The sequence below is a fragment of the Sciurus vulgaris genome (genome assembly GCF_902686455.1).
Source record: "Sciurus vulgaris genome assembly, chromosome: X".
NCBI classification, from domain to species: domain Eukaryota; kingdom Metazoa; phylum Chordata; class Mammalia; order Rodentia; family Sciuridae; genus Sciurus; species Sciurus vulgaris.
In genome coordinates, this window is record NC_136471.1 from 48,463,729 (window position 1) to 48,484,545 (window position 20,817).

Genomic DNA, 20,817 nt, shown 5'->3' on the forward strand with positions numbered 1-20,817 from the left:
CTAGAGTTACCTGTACACTTTCTACCACACCCTAAATCCCTGAGGGATTTTTTTTCAACTCTCTATGTCCACAGAGTTCTTTCCTTCCCTATCTTGCACAAGTGACCCATTACTTTCTATAAGTTACAGTTTTCATAAAGAATGGAGGAAACTTTGGCTTCAGATTGCCTCTGCTTCCAGCCCTGCCAATTACTTCCTCTGATGCAAGGGGAAGGGACATTAAACCTGGTTTCCTGAAGGAATAATAACTACAGGAAGAAAAAAGATGGACCATTTCAACTCTATGAGTCCTGATATATTTGGTACAGATATTCTATAAGTAACTCAAGGTGTTTAGGCTGGCAGTTTCTGACCCTGGCTCTGGAAGCATGCTTGGTGAATAACTTCTTTGCCAACTAGCTCTGTATTTAAGAGCACATGCTTTGGAGTCACATCAAATAGAGAGAGGCTATTAATACCTTAATAGCAGGGTTGTGGAGAAGATTAATTTCAGCCACTAACATGAAGGATACAGCATTTGGTTCTGCTAAAAATCACTAGTTTAGAACTCAAATTTGGAGCAGTGAGCTCTTTGGGGGCCCTTTGAAGATGCAAGAATTTTGGAGGAAGAACATAAGAATAATTGGGAAGCCAGGGAGAACAGAAATAGGAGTAGACTTGTGGAGCTATTGTAAGACCTAAGCCTGAGGGGCAGAGAAGAAAAGTGCTCCTGGACAGAAGCTTGCTACCAAGAGGGTTGAAGGGAAATGACCTGGACTCTGCATTGTTTTCCAGATGCACCAATCATGTAAGTCATTCCTGCCATAGATCAGGAGTGAGTGAGTAGAGAGGCTAGATGTGTTTTTTATGAATGGTCCACCCCATAGAAGAAAATATCAGAAATGGAGCATAAGAATTCCCCAGGATACAGTATTATATGGTTGAGCTAAGTTTCTGCCTACTAAATGGCTGTACTATTGTAGGTCTCCCTTCCTAAAGTGACTTAGAGATTCCTCAAATGACATTTTTTTGGTGTTCTTAGATCATTCAGTCATGGATTATGGACAGTTTTAGTTTCTTACAGATGGCTAACTGTATAGCACAGTGCATGAGTTCTGCATGTTCCCCTCAGAAGGCTAGTTCATCTCTTAGAGCCCTGGAATACCTCACTTGGTCTTTGTTTACTGAAAATACTCCACCAAGGTCATTTTTAAGGCAAATAAAATTCCTGGTAACAGACACATGCTTTGTTCCAACGACATGGGCAAAGCCTTCCAAATTGCCTGCATACCCGCCTAGGTTCTCTAATTAGTGTGCTTTCTCAGGTGGTCTGAAGGGTGAAGGTGTTTTGCTTTAAGGGAAAGGCAAGGCAGACAGAAGGGAAGACTGCGTGGAAGTCACTTCCGGAGTATAAGAACAGTCTGCGCATCACGGTTACCACAGAAACCTGATGTCATTAGGGCGACAGTGACGACATTCTAAAGGAGACCGACCTGCTCTGGTTGGAGAGCAGGGCCTCACTTCTAGGTGTTTGGACTCTGCAGACGGTGTGTGTGCCCCGCGGTGGGGGCTGAGCTCCCCTGGGGTGTGGGGAGATGAAGGGACCCCAGACCCAAGTCGCCTCGTTCCCGCTCTGGGACTCAGTGCCCCGCTGACTGGAGAGGGAGAGAGATGTGGGACCCTCCTGACCCCAGGCAGCGACATGTCCTGCTCCAGGGTGTCCTGGATCGGCTTTCCGTGTGAAGGCGGGGCGCGGGAGAGTAACACAGGAGTACCTACCGCTCTCTGTGAGCCACCGCTCCTCTGTAAAATGGGTAAGATCCAGGCGCTGTAGCACGCGTCTGTAATCTAGTAAGTGGGAGTCTGAGGCAGTAGAATCTAAAGTTGGAGGCCAACTTCGGCAAGTTAGCAAGACCCTGCCTCAAAATTAAAAAAAAAAAAAAAATTAAAAGGGCTGGGGATATAGTTCAGTGCTAAAGTGCCCCTGGGTTCAATCCCCAATTAAAAAAAAAAAAAGGATAAGAATGCTCACCCTTAGGGTTGCGGGAACCTTCAGTGATAAAAATACATGCAAACCCATAACCCAGTGGTTATTATGGGACCATAAATACCTGTATGAATTCAGGATACTTACTATTCCTTTTCAAATATGTTTTTAGGGGACAGCTGAGGCAAGGAGAATAAAAAAGGCCCTGGTTAGAAGCCCATTGTACCTTTTTTGTTGTTGTTATGATCACTACCCGATTGTATTACTGTCACTGGTTTCAGATCAGTGCCTTGCCTATTGCAGGCACATAGACTCCAATAAAGCATCATGATTGCTGGATTCTTTGTCCCTGAGAATCTCTTGATGTGGATGACTGAGGTCATATCAAATGGCGAAAACATGTCAGAGAGCTTCACAAAATAGCCCGATAGTAGAGAAGTAATTTTGAACTCATCATTGGAGAATAGTTTTAGCAGGTGGAATTTCCTTACACCAACAGCTACATGTTTTGTAATAGACCTTGAGATCCATCGTAGACCTATCCTCTTTGTCTTAAAGCAATTATCCAGCTTGGAGAAGAAACCTGATTTTAACATGTGCTTGTGGCAAATGTACATATATTTTTCTGACTGCATGAACAATAATCAGTGATTGCCATGTATCTCTCAGGTGTTGAAATATATAGTTATAGGGAAGAACTTCTTAGCATTCTGAGATTGTAAATGAATTTTTCCCCAGTAACCACAGTTTTATCCTTTCTATACTGACATTTTTTGAAAGCTAGGAACACTCCAGGTATTAATTAAATATATTAATTACAAAAATTTATAATTGTTAAAAAGAATAATTATCTATGTATTGTCACTATTTTTATTTATTCTTTTTAATTGTCGACAACACCAGAATACACAGACATGATCACAAAGCATGAAATACAACCTGCTCCAAATCAGTCCCCAGCACTTTCCTCCTATCCCCTGCTCCTCTCCTTCCACTCCACCAATCCATCTTCAATCAATTTACAGTTTACTTTTTTAAAACATTGCTGTCCCATGGATACACCCAGTGCCAGGATACATTGTGCCACATCCATGCGTGTACTTATGAAAGTTTGGTCAGATTCATTCCACTGTTCTTTGCTTTTCTTGTCCCTTCTCTCTCCTCCTCAATCCCCTTTGTCTACTCTAATGATCTTTTCTCTATTTTGATGAAGTCCCCCCTTCTAACTATACCCAACAAAATCCTTTATAACCAAAAATTCTAAAATATTATTATGATTATGTTCCCAGGACATTATAATCTAGTTTCTGTATACTTGACAGCCCTCTCCCCAGCCATACCCTGTCCCAAGGCAAGTACTGATCTTTTATTGAATCAGTTTTGATTTCCTATTATTCCATGTAAATGAAATCATACAGTTTCATTTTTTGGAGGGAATTAGTATGGCTTGATTCTTTTAACCTCTTTATAGTTTTAAAAATTATCTTTTATTAGAAATGAACCTATGAAGCAACATAAGCATTATTTGTGGACACTTGGGGAACATGAACATGAATATTTAATGCATACTGTCCACTAGAGAAAGACTTGTACTTGAGAAACCTGGGGATTGCCAATTCTTTTATGGATCATCAAAATATCCCATTATAAATACACCAAAAAAGAAATACCAGCAGAATTATGTTGAGATTTAGGATTATAGAAAATATTTAACAATGAATATAACAAATTGGAGTGGTAAAACTCTCCTAAAAATATATGCTATGGATTGAATGTTTATGTCCCCCTAAATTCACATGTTGATTCCCTAATCCTAATGTGGTAGTGTTAGGAAATGTGGCCTTTGGGAGGTAATTAGGTTTAGATGAGATCATGAGGGTAGAACACCTAAATGGGATTCATGCCCTTGTAAGAATAGATGAAAGATCTCTCTGGTTTTGTCTCCACTGTGTGAACACACAGTAAGAAAGGGGCTATCTGCAAAACCAGGAAAGGGGGTCTAACCAGATAGGGAATATATGGGTCTCTGGATCTTGGATTTCTCAGCCTCCATAACTATAAGGAAAAAAACTTATTTAAGCCACTTAATTCATGATAGCAACTTGCACCGACTAAACCAAGGTGTGATAAAAATACGAGTAATTTTGCCAGTTATGAATCAGCTATTGGATTTTGATGATGATAGAAATCAATGCAAGAAAATGAGTTGGTTCCTACACTTATTGTTTTGTGCCTACAAATCTAAGTCCAAGAATAGGGAAGTTGTTAAGAAAATAATAATCACATAAATATTTTCAACTTCAGTAATTTTATAAATATTCATGTAACATATCCTTAGATGTAATTTATTATATATATGGATTAAGTAAATATAATTTTTGTCCTACTTATTGGTGAATGTAGTAAATGGATTATTTTAAACCTATGTAATATTAATAGTTTTCATCAGAAACTTTCACTAGCTATTGTAGACCAGTGTTTTTTAGATTTTTTAACAGTTGATTTACTATAAACATAATTGTTTATAACTAGAACCAGTAAATAATGCCTTATGACCTGAAACCCACTGTATATTTAATTCCATTTGTCTTAATCTTTAGTTCCCTTTAAAAATGCCCTGCCAATTTTACAAGCCACTAATGTTTGCAGCTAACTATGTGAAAATCCCATTCTAGACATAAACATCATATATCTAATAAAGAACTGTCTCTAAGACATAGGTCAAAGATCTGCTATTACTAGATTTTCCCTGCCTTTCATCTACCTGGGGGTACTGATGGTATAGGTATCCCTCCTCATGGTCACTATTGACTTTCAAATGAAAACATGCCTCTATCAATAAATATGAAGACCCATTTCCTTTTAGAACCTGTAGCCATCATTTTTGGTACCAGGGATTGAACCCAGGAGCACCTAACCACTGAGTCACATGCTTAGCCCTTATTCATATTATATTTAGAGACAGGGTCTCCAGAGTTGCTCAGGGCTTCACTAAATTGCTGAGGATGGCTTTAAACTTGCAATCCTCCTGCCTCAGCCTCCTGCGCTACCAGGGTTACAGGTGTGTGCCACCACATCTGGCTTAAATTCTTCTTTTTAACTCTTTAAGTGTACAACTAAGTGGTTTTTAGTATTTAATAATGTTGTACAAACATTACCACTATCTAAATTTGTTAAGTTTTTTTTTGCTCAAAATATGGTGTAATTTCATGAATGTTCCATGTGAGCTTGAGAAGAAATATATATTCTATTGTTGAATGAAATAATCTATAAAAATCAATTATATACAGTTGATTGATGGTGCTGTTGTTTACCTATATCCTTATTGATTTTCGGTCTGCTGGATCTTTCCATTTCTGAGAGAGGGGTGATAAAACATCCAACTATAATAGTGGATTAATCTGTTTCTCTATGCAGTTTATCTATTTTTGCCTCATGTATTTTGATACTCTTATAAAACACGTATACCTCTTATATTCAGTGTGAGACCTTAGTGGAATCCCTAGTGGTAAAACTTACTACATTGTGGGAGGCCCCTGTGACTGGCACCCCTGGACTTTTAAAAAAAGAAATCATTATGGCAGTCAGGAAGTCTTCAGCTGCCACTGGAGCTCCCTTGCTTGGATGCCAGGTGCCAGAGCACAATGGCACCTCTCACAGATAGGTTTCTTCACCTTCGGACAATCCTGAAGCCACATAGACCAACAGACATGTCTGCAGAGCACCTATACCATCTTCTCATCCACCTCTAAGCACATGGACCTTGGGAACCTGACTAGGGTATTGGCTTCTGTCATGGACCCTGCCAACCCTACACCAAGTCTCACAATCAAGCTGTTGTACCTATATCTTGCTGCCAAGTGCTTGAAAACTGTGATGCAACTCACAGAGAGGTTTCTACGTTGCCAACACTTGACATGATTATTCTATAATTTTGATCATTTTCACAGAATATAATGGTATATCAAAGTTTTTTTATTTGTTCTTTAGGTACATATGACAGTAGAGTGTATTTTGGCATATCATATGTACATGGGGTATAACTTAATTCTGATTAGGATTCTATTCTTGTGGTTGTACATGATCCAGAGTTACCTTGGTCATGTGTTCATATTACAAGGATAGGAAAGTTATGTCTGATGTCATTTTACTTTACATGCCCCTAATGGCTAATAATGATGTCCATATGTACCATTTCTATATCTTCTTTGGTCAAGTGTCACTTCAAATCTTTTTTATTTCAATTTAGCTACTGCTACTGCAGTGTCTCTGTTTTCTTCTTATTGGCTTTTGAGAGATTTTCTCTATTTTTGTATACAAGTCCTTTATCAGATATATGATTTTCAAATATTTGCTTCTATTAAGTGGTTTGTGTTTTACCTTATTAACATTGATTTTGAAGTAACAGTTATTTTTAACATTCAGGAAGTCCTATTTGTGAATTTGTTCACTTATTGATAGTGGTTTTCTTGTCCCATCTAAAAGTCTTCACCTGATTCAAAGTCAAAAGGATTTCCCTTATGTTTTTTTTTTCTGGAACTTTTTTTCTTGACTCAGACATGCAGAGTAACAGACAAAGTACAGATTTATTGAAGGTGAAGGTGAAAGTAGTACTTTCTAAGGTACAGCAGAGTGAACCAAGTGAGAGAGAGAGGCTCAAGTTCTTTTCTGGAACATTTATAGCTTAGATCTTATATTAGGTGTTTGGTATTTTTTAGTTATTTTTTATATGTGATATGATATATGAATTACAGTTTACATTTGAGTGTATGTATATTCATCTATCCCAGTAACATTTGTTGAAAACATGGTACTTTCTCCACCTTTGTACCTTTGTTGAAAGTCAGTTGTCCATATGTGCATGAATCCTTTTCTGGATTCCATATTCTGTTCTGCTAATCTAATGTCTTATCCTGTTGCAAGAAGCTCACTGTCTTTTGATTACCATAGGTTTATAATTATTCTTGAAAACAGTTCTTCCTTTTTTGAAGGTGTTTTTTCATAGTCTATATCTTCTGGATTTACACATGAATTTTAGTATTACCTTGCCAGTTTCTGAATTTCCACATCAATTTTAGTATTACCTTGCCAGTTTCTGGAAAAAAAAAAAGCTGCTAAAATTTGATTGGAAATACATGTAAGTGTTGATTGTTTGGGGAGAAATATACAAGTTTACAAAACTGAGTCTTCTAACTCAAGGAGAGGACAAAACGTGTCCTAGAGAAAATTTTGCAAGTCGTCTACAGAAAAACAAATCTCTAAAAGAATAGTTGTGGTTTTTCCATCTTTGTATTTGTGGTGAATCTGTTGAATAATGGTATTTTTCTTCTTTACCCACCCCTAGCATACCTACCTCAATGAATTCTGGTTTCTTTAATGGTAAGAGAAAGAGGGAAAGTGTGTGTGTATGCGTGTGTGTGTGTGTGTGTGTGTGTGTGTGTGTGTACCTGTGTGTACTTATATATAAAATTGCTGATTTTGCAAGGAGTAAATAGTATGAAATACTAGATGGAAAATACTAAGGTCATGCCATTCCCTTTCAGGTTCTACCACATTATAGGAAATAAATCAGCGATGTTGTTTTTTCTCACCTTTCCTTGTCCAACATAGTTACCACATGACCCAGTGACTGCTGTGGGATTTTGTCCAGATAGCATCCCCTTAGTGCTCTTGCCTGAATCACTAACATCTAGTTGCCTGTCTGTCAGGTATAGTATTACCTTTGATCTTATATGTAGTTGATCACTTTTCAAAGGCTCAGAGAAAACTTGCTTCACTTCTCTGATGTAAACCCATAGTTAACATGGGCGGACGATGAGTAGCTTAGAAGAAAAGGAAATGGGTTGATAATATTCTTATCCTGCCCCAAACTTCACTGGGAAGTTAGAAGAAAAATTCCTGAAATCACACTGCATGTAGTCTTTTGTGTCTGGCTTTTTTTCAATCAGCATAATGTGTGTGAGATTAACATTTATTGTTATCTTTCATTGTAGATTGATTATCCTCATTGTCATAAGGTATTATATGTACTCTTAATTTTCGTTGTTGAAAATATCATAAGTTGAAAATGGATTTAATATACCCAATCTATGGAACATAGCTTACCAACACAGTACATTGTAGAGAATCAGGTGTTTACTCTTGTGATTGATACCAGTGATGAGAATCAGGGCCCCCAGTTCAGTTTCCCCAGATGTGAAGATTAAACACCTGAGAAACACTGAGGCAAGTGTAGAAAGCAAGTTTTATTTAAAGACTAGAGCAGAGACAGACTTCTCCTAGGAGGAAGAAGGGGATCCAGAGCTGATATCTGCGGGAAGGGGTGAATCTTGTATTTTTATAGTTTCCAGATTTCTTCTCATGCTCCCTTCTATCCCACCTATGATGCAAAAAGGTGGGAAAGGGGGCAATCCAGGGGTACCTCTTCCTATTTTCCATTGTCTGCCCAGAAAAGTAGGAAGGGAGCGGCCCAGGGGATACTCATTAACAATTCCTTGCTGGGATGAACAGTCCTCTGGAGGCAGGTGATTTTAGCTGCATGTGAGGGGAGGGGGATATATCTTGAAGGTTTTAATATTTCAATCCCCCAGAGGCAGGTGACTTTGACCTCAGGTGTGGGGGGGATTGTGTCCTGAAGGTATTAACTTTCCCTTCCCTTTGAATCAGCTTCCATCTTCCCAACACAAATCAGCTTCCATCTTCCAGACCCAACCCATCTATCTACACTAACTGCCTGGCCTCTGTCCTTGCTTCACAATTGTGTGACTAAATGGGAGCTTAAGTTTACTGCCACTGCCCAGTATCACAAGAGAGTATCATACTGCATTTTGATAGCCCAGGAAAAGATCCAACTTCAAAACACAGTTTGTACTGAATGCATAGCCCTCTTTCACCATTATAAAGTAAAAAAAAAAAAAAATCATTAAGTTTAACCATTGTAAGCCAGGGACCATCTGTATTTGTTTCACAGTTCACAATATAGTTATCTATTAGGGCTATTTGGGTGTTTTCCAGTTTATGGCATCATGAATAATGGTATAATGAAAGTTGGATAGACCCTTATTTTCATTTATTTTGGGCAGGTAATAAAGAATGGCATTTCTGATAGGATATATGTATTTTTTTTTCCCAGTACATCCTGCCAAGCAGTTTTTCAAATAGGTTGTTTCAAATTGTATTCCCACCAACTTTGTACAAGTGAAACTCCACTTTCTCCACATTCTTGCAAACACTTGGTATTTTCTAGCTTTTTCAGTTTTGATGTTCTAGGTAGCATATGGCAACATCTCATGGTGGACTTAGTAATTCCTTTGAATTTTAATTAAAAGAAGATTCATCAATTTATAGGTAATCCTTTTTATCAATTTGTGGTTTAACCTTGTAATTTCTAAAACACGAGCAAATGTGTTTACATTAGATTTCTCCTATTTCAAAGTATAAAAATCAATGTACTCTAGATTGGTAGATTCCAATAGAATTCCCACAGAGATGAAAATATTCTGTGTCTACATTGTCCAACACACTGGGTTCTCTAACAGCATACCTTGTAGGTTATTTATTATAAGTAAACCTGAGCCTCTAACACAGATAGTTGAGTTATGAATGACAAATAAAGATGGAGAAAAAAAAAGAAATAAATGTACTCTGTGTCAAATATTTATAAGGTATTGACCATGTAATGCTGATAGCTCCTTATAAGGTAGATATTGTGGCTGATATCCATTGCATAGTTGAAAAAAATGAGGAACAGAGATAATAATGGCTTTGCCCAAGACTGCACAGTTAGGGAATGGGATAGCTTAAAATTGTACCCAATATGTGATACTCCAGAGCCTGAGTACCTCTCAAAGATTTGTTGTTAAGTGAAATATGTAGTCTACAAAAACAAACATTTTAGAAGGACATTGAATTTAATACTCGTATGTTGGTACATCCATGCAGAATAACTGCCTCTACTTACAAAAAGTGGTTTATGACCTTGATGAGATCACATTCATTGCAGTCCCAGTGTCAGCAGCCCTAGTGCAGTGGAATAAGGAGTCAATGGAAAGTGAAGAATGTTAACAGGGAATAGAATAAAATACATGGAAAAGTATAAAATACTCTGTGGAACATTGAAGAAGAAGAAGAGAGAGAAAGGATCTCACAGTAGAGGTGAGATCCTTTGGCTAAATGGAGATTAAAAAATCTTCATTTCCTTGTTACTGGAGCAAGTTTAAAAGTAAAAGTGAAGGAGCCATTTCATCCCAGGTTAACCTTTGAAGTTGGTCATATATTCATTTCTCTTCATACCTCCTTATTTTTACTTTATGAGATGCCCTTGGTAGAATAGCATGGATTATGAGCTCAGTACAAAACTTTCAGTTATTAGTGAATGAAAGAACAAACAACTATACGTTAAGGAAATTCTATTAATTATTGGATTTGTGTAAGGAAGCAGGTATCTGAAACCCTGATGCATTGGGGCCAGATAATGTATCATCTAAGGACCCTGCACTGGTGATGAGGGTCTAGGTCAGAATTTTCTACACAAATGTTAACATATGGAACGATTCAGGAATAATCATTAGGCAGACACCATGCCTTGCTTCCCTGATGTGATCTGTCACTGAGATCCCCACATGAGTTCAAAGGCATTCCTCTTTCCAGCGTGGGAAACTGGATTTGGGACTGCTCAGAGAGAGGCACAATGTAAAACAGCTCTTTTGAGCTGATGAAACACCAAAAAGGAGAGCAACTTCCGTCACTAAAACTTTGAACTCATGGTGTATCAGAAAGAGAGATATTTGCTTCCTTCATCTAGAGGAAGGGTAAACAATGAACAGTGAATTTTTACAATGGTTACCTTAGGCCTAAGTCTGAACCTCAGGTCGTTTTGTGCATTTGCTTAACAGAAATGGATATCCAAATATGTTTCTGATGAACTTTACCTCTTTTGTAATATGTTATTATTAGATAAGAAATTCTCTTATTCTTGAAGGTGGGCTTCATTATGATTTTGTCAATAGTCTGTGCATGGATTTATGTGTCTATATAAATTTCTGAAGATTTCATCAATTTTTTTCTTAAAGAGATTTCCAAGGGTAATTTTCACAATCTATGATTTTCAAGCTACCTTGGAAGTTTGAGCCTCTACTGCAGTCACATTAATGAAGATACTGAGAGGCTGTTGACATAAACCACTCCATAAAGAAAGGCTTGTGAGCTGGCTTAGTGAGTATTCATTCCAAACAAGGCACATTTATTTACTTTGAGAAGTGTTTCTTAAGGAAGGTATCCTGAAGACACTGTCTCTTGCTACAGGGTCCCTTCGAAAGGAAGTCTCTTTAGGCACACAGCCAGGACTCCTTCAGCAGACAGCAGAAAGTTATGCATTGCAATCCTTCAACTTCGTGACTATCCCCAAACAGCACTCAGTTGGATGAGACTGTCCAGTTCTGGGGTTCATTTAGAAGGGCAACTTACTAGCAAATCTAAGTCAGTATTCTATAATATTACTTTTATAAGAAATCAAGTCAATATATTGCTTCTCTTATTCTTCAATCACATTGCTTAGTTTGTTAAAGCCCCCACTATGAGTAGGAACATATTTTGGGGGCCTTTTAAAGATCCTGTTACCAAAAGCTTGATCCTTCTCCCTGAGGCTAATCCAAAAATGAGGACAAGGTTTGGAGAAAAATAAGTTTTTTTGCTTTGCTAGCAAAGGAGAAGCACAGGGAACTCCTGTCTTAAAGGCTGTGATTCTCTCAGGGGAAACAGAGGGCTTTTTAACTGGTGATTCAAAGGCTACTTTCCAACTGTGTTCTGTCAAGGGTGATAATTCACTTGTAACCTTGAGAGGTAGCCATTTCTTAGAACTTCTGGTACCAGACCTGAAGTCTGGATTCCTTCATTCTTGTGTTGCATGAGCTTAAGGACAGATAACTGGGCCTAGAACAGGAAGAAGGTTAATCTTCCTCCCCTCATGGTTAGGGAGAGGGAAAAAAGAGAGGAAGAAAAAAAACTTGTGTCAGTTTTAAAATAAGCCACAGTGACAGAGCAGAAAGGGTTATATTCAGAGCATGAAGTGGACTCCTGTCACAATCCAAGTACTGGGAAGTAAGTCTATAGGAAAAACTGAGAGGTTAAGGACACAAATAAAGAGGAGTAGAGCTTTGATCCTATTATAATAATCACCCTTGAGGGTAGAGCAGAATGAGCATTCTGAAGGTCAGCCTCTTACCAAAATTATTGAAGGGAGAGGACCCGGACTGAGCAACACCATTTTTTTTTCTTCCAAACTTATGAATTAGGACATATGGATATGCAAAGACTTTTCAGATATGAGCGACAGGTCTGTGCATAGTGGTAGCCATAGAAACCTGATGACATTATCATGACCATGACAACTTTTTAATGGAGGCTGATATGATCTGGTTTGAGAAAAGGGTCCCACTTCCAGGTGTTTGGTCCCAGTGAGGGTGTGGGTACCCTGTCTATGGGAGCTGAACTTCCCTGGGGTGTGGGGAGAAGAAGAGATCCCAGACTCAAGTCACCTCATTCCAACTTTGGGACTCAATGCCCCCTGTCTCAAGAAGGAGAGGGATGTGGGACCTTCCTGTTCCCAACAAGTGTGGTGTCCTGCTCCAGGGTGTCCTGGACCTACTTTCCATGTAAAGGGGCAATGGAGGATAAGACAGGGAACGACCCTATGTGACCCAGCTTCTCCTTTGTAAAATTGGGGTAAGAATGCTCACATATGGGATTGATAGGACCTTCAGGGGTAACACTTGCTCAAATAATTATCAGTGATCCCTGTGTATCTTTCTCTTGAATGTTGAAACATGCCATTGGTTATATGTTCTCCCTAGCAATTTGAGATTTTGGTATGCATTCTAAAATGGTCACCATTATATATCCTAAAATAAAATTTATTAAGTCAGAATTATGTCAAGTGTAGTTAAACATGTCGAAATGTCAGGTTTGGTTTCTCTTATGTGTATAATTTGTTTAAAAAGTTGATCTGAATGCAGAATAGTGATCACTAGAGAGTTGGAAAGTGGGGAAAGAGGATGGATAAAAGGGAGGGTGGTAATGATCATGTATGCTGTATGTATGTAGTGAAATATTGTGGTAACCCCATCGACATACACAATTAATACATGTTAATAAAGATAAAATTTAAAAAGAATTCTGTATTTTCAAAAAATAATAATTACCTTATAGGTTGCTATATTATGATGATACCCAGTCATGTCCCCTAAAATAACTCTATAGGCCTAAACATCATTAGCATTTTCCAAGACTTAACATTTTTAGTTCTGTGGTATCCAGGCTCCCCACCCCTCTACTGCCCTGGTCTCAGGCAAACACAGAACTTTAATAAATTATAGATTAGATTTCATGACCTACAAATTTATTTAAATGCAATCATACAAATGGGGTTGTTTGTTTTCAGCACAATCCAGCTTCTTTCATTCACTCTAATTATCCATTTTTTATATGTCAATACTTCATTCTTTTTTTAATTGCTGAATAGTGTTCTGGCATATGATTATCCCACACTTTTTTTTTAATACAAGGGATTAAACCCAGGGGAACTTAACCACTGAGTCACATCCCCAGCCCTTTTTGTATTTTATTTTGAGACAGGGTCTCACTAAGTTGCTTACGGCCTCACTATGTTGCGGAGGCTGGCTTTGAAGTTGCAATTCTACTGCCTCAGCCTCCCAAGCCCCTGGGATTACAGGTATGCACCATCCATACCCAGCTATCCACAAATTTTATTATCCATTTACTTGTTGATAGACATTTGAATTATTTCCATTTTTAGGCTCTTGTAGGTAAAGATTTTGTGAATATTAGTGATTCTTTTCATGGAAATATGCAATATTTCCCTAGAGTTTATACTTAGGTATTCAAAGACTGGATCATATGGTAAATGTAAGATTTACATTGTAAGAAACCATAAAATTGTTTTGAAGGAGTTGTAACATTTTTATTGCCACCAGCAGTATTTGAGAATTTCATCCTCCAAAAATGTTCCAGTAGTTGTTATAGCCAGTCATTTAAGTTTTGGTCATTCTCCTGAAATTTAATAATATCTCATTGTAGCTTTTACTTACATTTTTTTAATGATTAATAATGTTGAGTATTTTTCACTTGTTTATTTCACATTTGCATATCTTCTTTAGTGGAGTCTGTTTTCAAATCCTTTCCCAATTTGTTTATTGGATTGTCAGTTTTCTTATTGTTTGTTCAAAGTTTCCTATAATCTGGCCAGGCACAGTGGTCCACTTCTGTAGTCCCAGTGGCTTGAGAGGCTGAGGCAGGAGGATAACAACTTCAACCAGCCTTAGCAACTTAGTGAGGCCCTAAGCAACTTAGCGAGTTCCTATCTCTAAATAAAAGGGCTGAGGATATGCTTCAGTGGTTAAGCGTCCCTGGGTTCAATCCCTGGTGCCCCCCAAAATAATAATTTTTTCTATGATCTGGATGCAAGCCCTTTACCAAATATACAATTTTTCAAATGTTTTCTCCCAATCAGGGCTTTATCTTTTTTCTTTTTTCAACCATGTATTTGGAAGTGTCAAAATTTTTAAATTTGAGGAAGTTGTCTATTTCTTTTACTTATGGATTGTGGTTTGGGTGTTTCATATATGAACTATGAACTCTTTACCTAACCCTTGTCCGACATGACAAGGGTTTTCTCTTGTCTATGATTTTTTTTTTTGCTCAAAGTTGTATAGCTTTAAGTCTTATGGTTAGACCTGTTATCTATATTGAATTGACACTTACATCACAGGTTCTATTTGTGAATGTAGATATCCACGTGTCCCCGCACAACTTCTTGAAAAGACTATCCTTTTTGAATGTCATGACTTTGTGCCTTTGTCAAAAATCAATTGTCAATATTACTATATGTCAATTTCTCAATTCTTTATTCCTTTCTTCTGACTGAATTCTTTTTATCTTGATGCCAGCATCACTCTTTGAATTCCTGCAGGTTTATAAGGAGTGTTGAAATCAGACAGTTTGCCCCCTGGCGTTTTTATTTTTTACAATTCCTTCATATTCTACATCCTTTGCATTTCCACATGAAATTTAGACTCAGCCAGTCAATTTCTTTAAAAGAAAGTGTCTGTTGGTCTTTTTTCAGTTTGAGGAGAGTAGACATCTTTACAATAATGAGTCATCAAATTTATGAATATGGTATGTCATTCTATTTAGATTTGTTATCTCTCAGTGATGTTTAGTAATGTTCAGTGTGCAGGTATTATATATCAGTAAGAAGATATTCCTAATTATTTCATACTTACTTATGCTATTATATATAACATTTTAAATTATCATTTTCATGTATTTTATTAGCACTGAGATGTCAGCAGCAAAATTTTTGACAGTAATTGTTAACTAATCTATGACATTAATATCTCAGGATACTCACTGTGTAGTTGCTTATGTCACTTTTGATGTTATTGTGAATGTATTGAAACTAGGGAGAAAAATATCCTAGAGCTAAGTCAACAGATCACTTCCAGAAGAATCCATTTCTAAAATAATTCAGTTGCTTTCAGTTACATATGTGTGACCAAAACTGATTGGGTTTAATCATGTGGTTTCTTTTCTTTATCCCCCAGCAATCTATCTCCATGAATTCCTGGGAATTTGAGTGATAATGGTGCAGGGGAAGATAACATGTATGTATGTGGGTTTGTGTGTATACATGAATATGTATTTTCTGATAATTTGGGGTGTTCTTATTGTGAGGGGACCTGTATGAAGTTAATCACTGTGTATCATATCAGCCCCAGTTGGTTCCTAGAACATATTACAAACAAGATCAGGGTGGTGGTTGTTTTCTTCTAGCTTTCCTTGTTTAGCATTGTTACCAAAGACTCAATGACTGCTGTAGGTTTGGTACAAACTGAGCATCCATTTATGATTCTTACCTTAATCATTTACTACAATGACAAACATTGCTCTTCTGATACTGTTATTCGTTCTATGATAATTACTTGGAATTTTTATATAAAGCTTTCACTTTTCCCTTGTTTATGTGTTTATTAATATATTAGTATGACTCAGAGATTCACATTTTTCTCAAAAATTTACTCTGTTATTCTCTTTTCATATTTAGATGCTGAAATTGCTGTAGAATTGACCAGCAGAAGCACCTTCAAGCTGACCTCAGTATCCATTTTTGATAACTCCCTAGAATTCCTTGAGAATGTACTTTGATCTCTGAGCCTGATCATCTCCACATCTGTAGAAAGGAAGTCATGATGCCTATCTCAAAGCATTGCTTTGAGGACTGGAAGAGAAAAAGCCTGAAAATAACAACCTATGGGGTGTGGTGTCTAAAAGGCCTTCAACAAAATGTTAGCTCCCCTTTCTAACTTTACTTCATTCTGTCAGTGAGATGCCTCTCACATTAACATGATATCATAACTACAGAGAATACCTGTAAATACAGCAGCAAGCAAAGAGAAGCCCATGTTTCCATTATGAGTGAGCTACGGTGTCTCTGCTATGTGTGGGAGGGTTGTGGGATAAATCTGGGGAAAAAAAAAACTGAGTGGGGATAGGCAAGACATCATCCCCCTATCGCTTGCATTTCATGTTCTTTCCCACCCTCTTACTTTCCTTTATTCCACTTGCTTTTAAAAAAAAAAATCCCTAGTTTAACATCAGAAAAGCATGTGGACTATGCATCCTAGAAAAAGGAATACCATTAACAATTTCTCTATTGCTTTTCACTTCATGATTATTGCAGTCTCTGCAGACAGCCAACTAAAGCTGCATTTCATAAAATGCTATAAAATGATGATGTTCTAATTCTGATTTATTTTACATTCATCAGTTGGAATTCTGTAAAAGAAACTTCCCCTAATCAACTACTTGGATATACTGAGGTATGGTAAGTAGCATACAGGAAGGGTAGGGTGTATATTTAATTCTTTTTCAGTATCTCTACTTTTTCCTAGTTTCCCTAGGACCCTTGAAAGAGAAACATTGAGTTCGTTTTGTTTGTGTTTTGCTTTTTGGTAGAATGTCTTCGTGAACTCATAGGTGTTCTTATATTTGGTGTACTTTAATACCCTGTAAGCATTAACCTTTTTGGTGTTCTTTGTCTAGTGGCAGCTTCTTCAGCTTGACTTTTGCATCTTTTCAACATATTCTTTGGTATGATATTTTGGTCCATACTGGTCTAGTACAATCCAGACTCTAGACTTAGAATCAGATATTTCTCAAAGGGAACTCACTTTTTAAAAAGAGGATGAAGTTTTAGAGGATTCAGTCTGAGTGCTAGAGTATCTCATTGATACTTTGATGCTCATTGTTTCTATCCTTTTAAGTATATGAATCCAGTAAATAGGTATTCTATTTTTTAGAGAATAGACATAATCCACTTCCATCCTGGGCTACTTCTCTCTTGTTATTTTAATATGCCATTATAAAAATATAACCAAACACAATATGTAAATTATTTCCCTCCCCTGTTTGTAGCTAGAATGTTGCATATTATACACCAGCACTGTCCAGTAGAAATTTCTGTGGACATGAAAATGTTCTGCATCATCACATATGGTAGCCAGTAGCTGGTGATGTATGGTGAAGGTTAATGAAGAGCTGAGTTTGCAATTTAAATTTGATCAATTTTAAATTACCAACTGTAGCTATTGGCTCCTATATTGGAAAGTGACAGCTAGCACTTCTTTCTGCACCTTTGTTTTTCACTTAACAATCTATCCCAGAGATGGCTCCATAGTAATATCGTTAGAGAGTCTTCACTGCTTCTTATGATTGCATAGTAACACTGAATATTGATGTACCTTAGGTTACTCAATCAGTTCCCACTTAGTGGTCAACTGTGATGTTTCCAGTCTTCTGCTGTTCCTCTAGGAAGAATTTTGTGTTATACCATTTGTCTTTTCACAGTGTTTCTCTGGTATCAATCTTAGAAGAGATAGTGCTGGTTTCTAGAATAAATGCCTGCATAATTTTTCCCATGTAATTTTACTGGACAGTATCAAATCCCCTCCAGAGGTGTTGTTCCATTTGATATTACCACCAACAATGCCTAAAAGTGCCTATGTCCTCACAATTTCTAAGAAGAACTGAAAGAATATTAACATCATGTAAGAAATTTGTGAAAATTATTCCATTAAGTAAGAACGATTAGATGTTTGGACTGGGGCCTAGTTCTGTGCTTATTTTTGAGAATTCAATCTTTATTATTTTCTGTCTCTGTGGCTCTAGGTCATTGCTGCCAACTAGGAGAGGGGGTCTTGCATAAATCAAAACTCCACGTCTCATCAGAAGATTCAATAGGAGGAACCTCCCTCCCAGGGAAAAGAAGTAAATATGCAGTTCAGAAATCCACTACTCTGACTTAGCAAAAAGTTAAAGGGAAAAGGATGTAGATCTCTATCCGTGAGAAGAACTAAGACTATAATTGATTACACACAAGGGTTTCCTCATCCTTTACTCTCTGTGAGTGAGGTCCCATGGGGAGAAGGTTGCCCATTAGCACTAGATTTCTCAATTTCCCACAGTTCCACGTCTCCCCATTCAGCCATATAATTTCCTGTTTAGGGCCTCCTAGATGGAGTTTGAGGTCATATAGCATGGGCTGGGCTGCAACATCCATGTTTCTCCCTGTGGACATTTCCAGTTATGCAAGGGTAATGTGGGATGCACATACAGAATTGGATTGACAGTGCCTGGAAGGCAATAATAAGTAAAGTACATGTAATCAAATTAATTACATGTAGATGTAGGAGTAAGTAGGAAATGAAACTAAGTATATGACATTTCATTCTTCTTATTCACATATGAGTTTTTCAAAGACAGTTTCAGTTTCAATGTACTATTTCTTTAGTCAATGTACTATTTCAGTTTCAATGTACTATTTCTTTAGCTTTGAGGAAAAAATGTCTTCTGATTATAAAAATTATGCCTTTTCATTGAAAAAAAAATGACCTTTAGAAAATGGAGCATGATACCAGTTGGATGAAGAAGATGCCTGAATTCCTTTGTGTAGTCCAAAACTTTCTGGACTTTTCTACATACCAGTGGAAATCCTACTATCTTCATGTCTACTCTGGGACCTTTCTTCCCTGGGACTGTAAGTCCAGGCCCTATTTGAACTGAGTAAAAAATCAAATAAGATAGTATATGAGTACTTACTGCAAAGAAGTTTGAGACACAAGAAACAGATACCCCCACAGATACACTGTCAAATAATTGTTTTATGCTTCTTTTAAACATAAAGCAATATACCATGAACATGTTTCCAAATCAATGAATATATGAGTATCATGTTTATAATCAATTCACAACCAGGTTTTCAACATTTTATACAAAAAGGATCCTGTCTATAAAATACTAGAAAATATACCTTCATAAAAGTAACAAATCCTCAGTCAGTACCTACACACCAAATTATTGATTTTTAATGTGCTATTTTCACTGAGTATATGAACATGATACTTCATCAACAAATGTTTTTCTGCACTTCATTTTGTAACCCAGTTTACACATTTTCCTCATCTACAGAATTTTTTCTTCATAACTTTGTCACATTATTTGTTAATTTCTTTTGTTATTTAAGATGTATCAAACATAACAAAAGTTATGGTAGAAGTTAAAAATACTCTGCTTCTCATTCTATTCTCACCATTTAATCCTCCATATTAGAATCTCTTTAATTTATTGGTGTATATTCTCCAAATTTTTTCTCTTATTTAGCCTACTAACATATTTAGTTATCATATAATCCTCAAAAACCATGTTGATTTATATATTCCATTGTATCAAGAGTTTATAATCTATATTATAGTTTACAATTTGTGTGACTAACTAAATATGATTCATCTTTTATTACATGTTTTATTATGCCTCTGAGTGGTTTTCAGGATTGTTTTTATGTTTATTGTCTCTTGAAGTATTTGGGCAATCTGTATTTTTTAAGAGTATTTTATACATTGGAAGTATAAAATCTGATTGAATATGGGTTGAGAATAACTTCTCCCAAATTTTCACTCTTATATATTTTAGTGACATTTGGTGTGAAAGGAATTTCTTTTTTTGTGGTGCTGGGGATTGAACCCAGGGCCTTAGGCATTCTAGGTAAGTCTTCAACCACTGAACTACATCCTTTGTCCAATAACTTTTAGCATTTAAAACATACTTTAAAAAGGTGTCTTGGTGTTTCTTATTGGAGAGGGCAGCATTTAAAAATATTGATAATTATCACTGTGGTTTGAAATCTGGGGAAAACATCCTGTAATACAGTGGTAAGTTCTCCTTCAATATCTTGTCTTCCTTCCTGAGCCTAACAAACATTCCTCATACTGAAAATGAGTATCTTTTCTGTGATTAGAACTATAAATGCTTAAATTTCCCTGCCATTGTATTATTTTGTGTAATTGCAACACCAATAGGGGCATATTATAATTAAAAATAAATAACATAGGAAGAGAAATAAAATAATATTACCCTAAAACAGACCATACAAATTGAAGTCTTGATAATGTCTTTATCTCCATAACATTTTCATAGAAAATTTCTCATGCAGTTATTTGTGCAGAAATGTATGCATTTATATATTTTTATTCAAAAGAAAAAGTCTTGGGCTGGGGTTGCAGCTCAGTGGCAGAGTGCTTGTCTAGCACGTGTGAGGCACTGTGGTTTGATCCTTAGCACCCATAAAAATAAACACATAAAGAACACATAAAGGCATGCTGTCCATCTACAACTACAAAATTTTTTTTTTACAAAAATTTTTTTACAAAATATTTTTAAAAAAAGAAAAGTCTCATTCTAAAAATTTAAAATAAAAGTTTTGTAACCTGCAAGTCTTACTA

General features: G+C 36.7%; 1 long non-coding RNA gene across 4 annotated transcripts in view; it reads left to right on the forward strand.

Annotated features, from left to right (window-relative positions):
• The first annotated feature begins 1,469 nt into the window (after positions 1-1,469).
• LOC306651853 overlaps positions 1,470-20,817 on the forward strand; it is a 66,467-nt gene continuing 47,119 nt past the window's right edge. For 2 of the 4 annotated variants that reach the window (XR_013761217.1, XR_013761218.1), the window contains exons 1-5: positions 1,470-1,793; positions 15,586-15,657; positions 16,086-16,326; positions 16,809-16,860; positions 18,209-18,307. This is a non-coding gene — a long non-coding RNA (uncharacterized lncRNA). Of the gene's footprint in view, positions 1,794-8,661; positions 9,314-15,585; positions 15,658-16,085; positions 16,327-16,808; positions 16,861-18,208; positions 18,308-18,937; positions 19,689-20,817 lie in introns of those variants that run through there. The other 2 variants (XR_013761219.1, XR_013761220.1) reach the window with 2 other exon arrangements.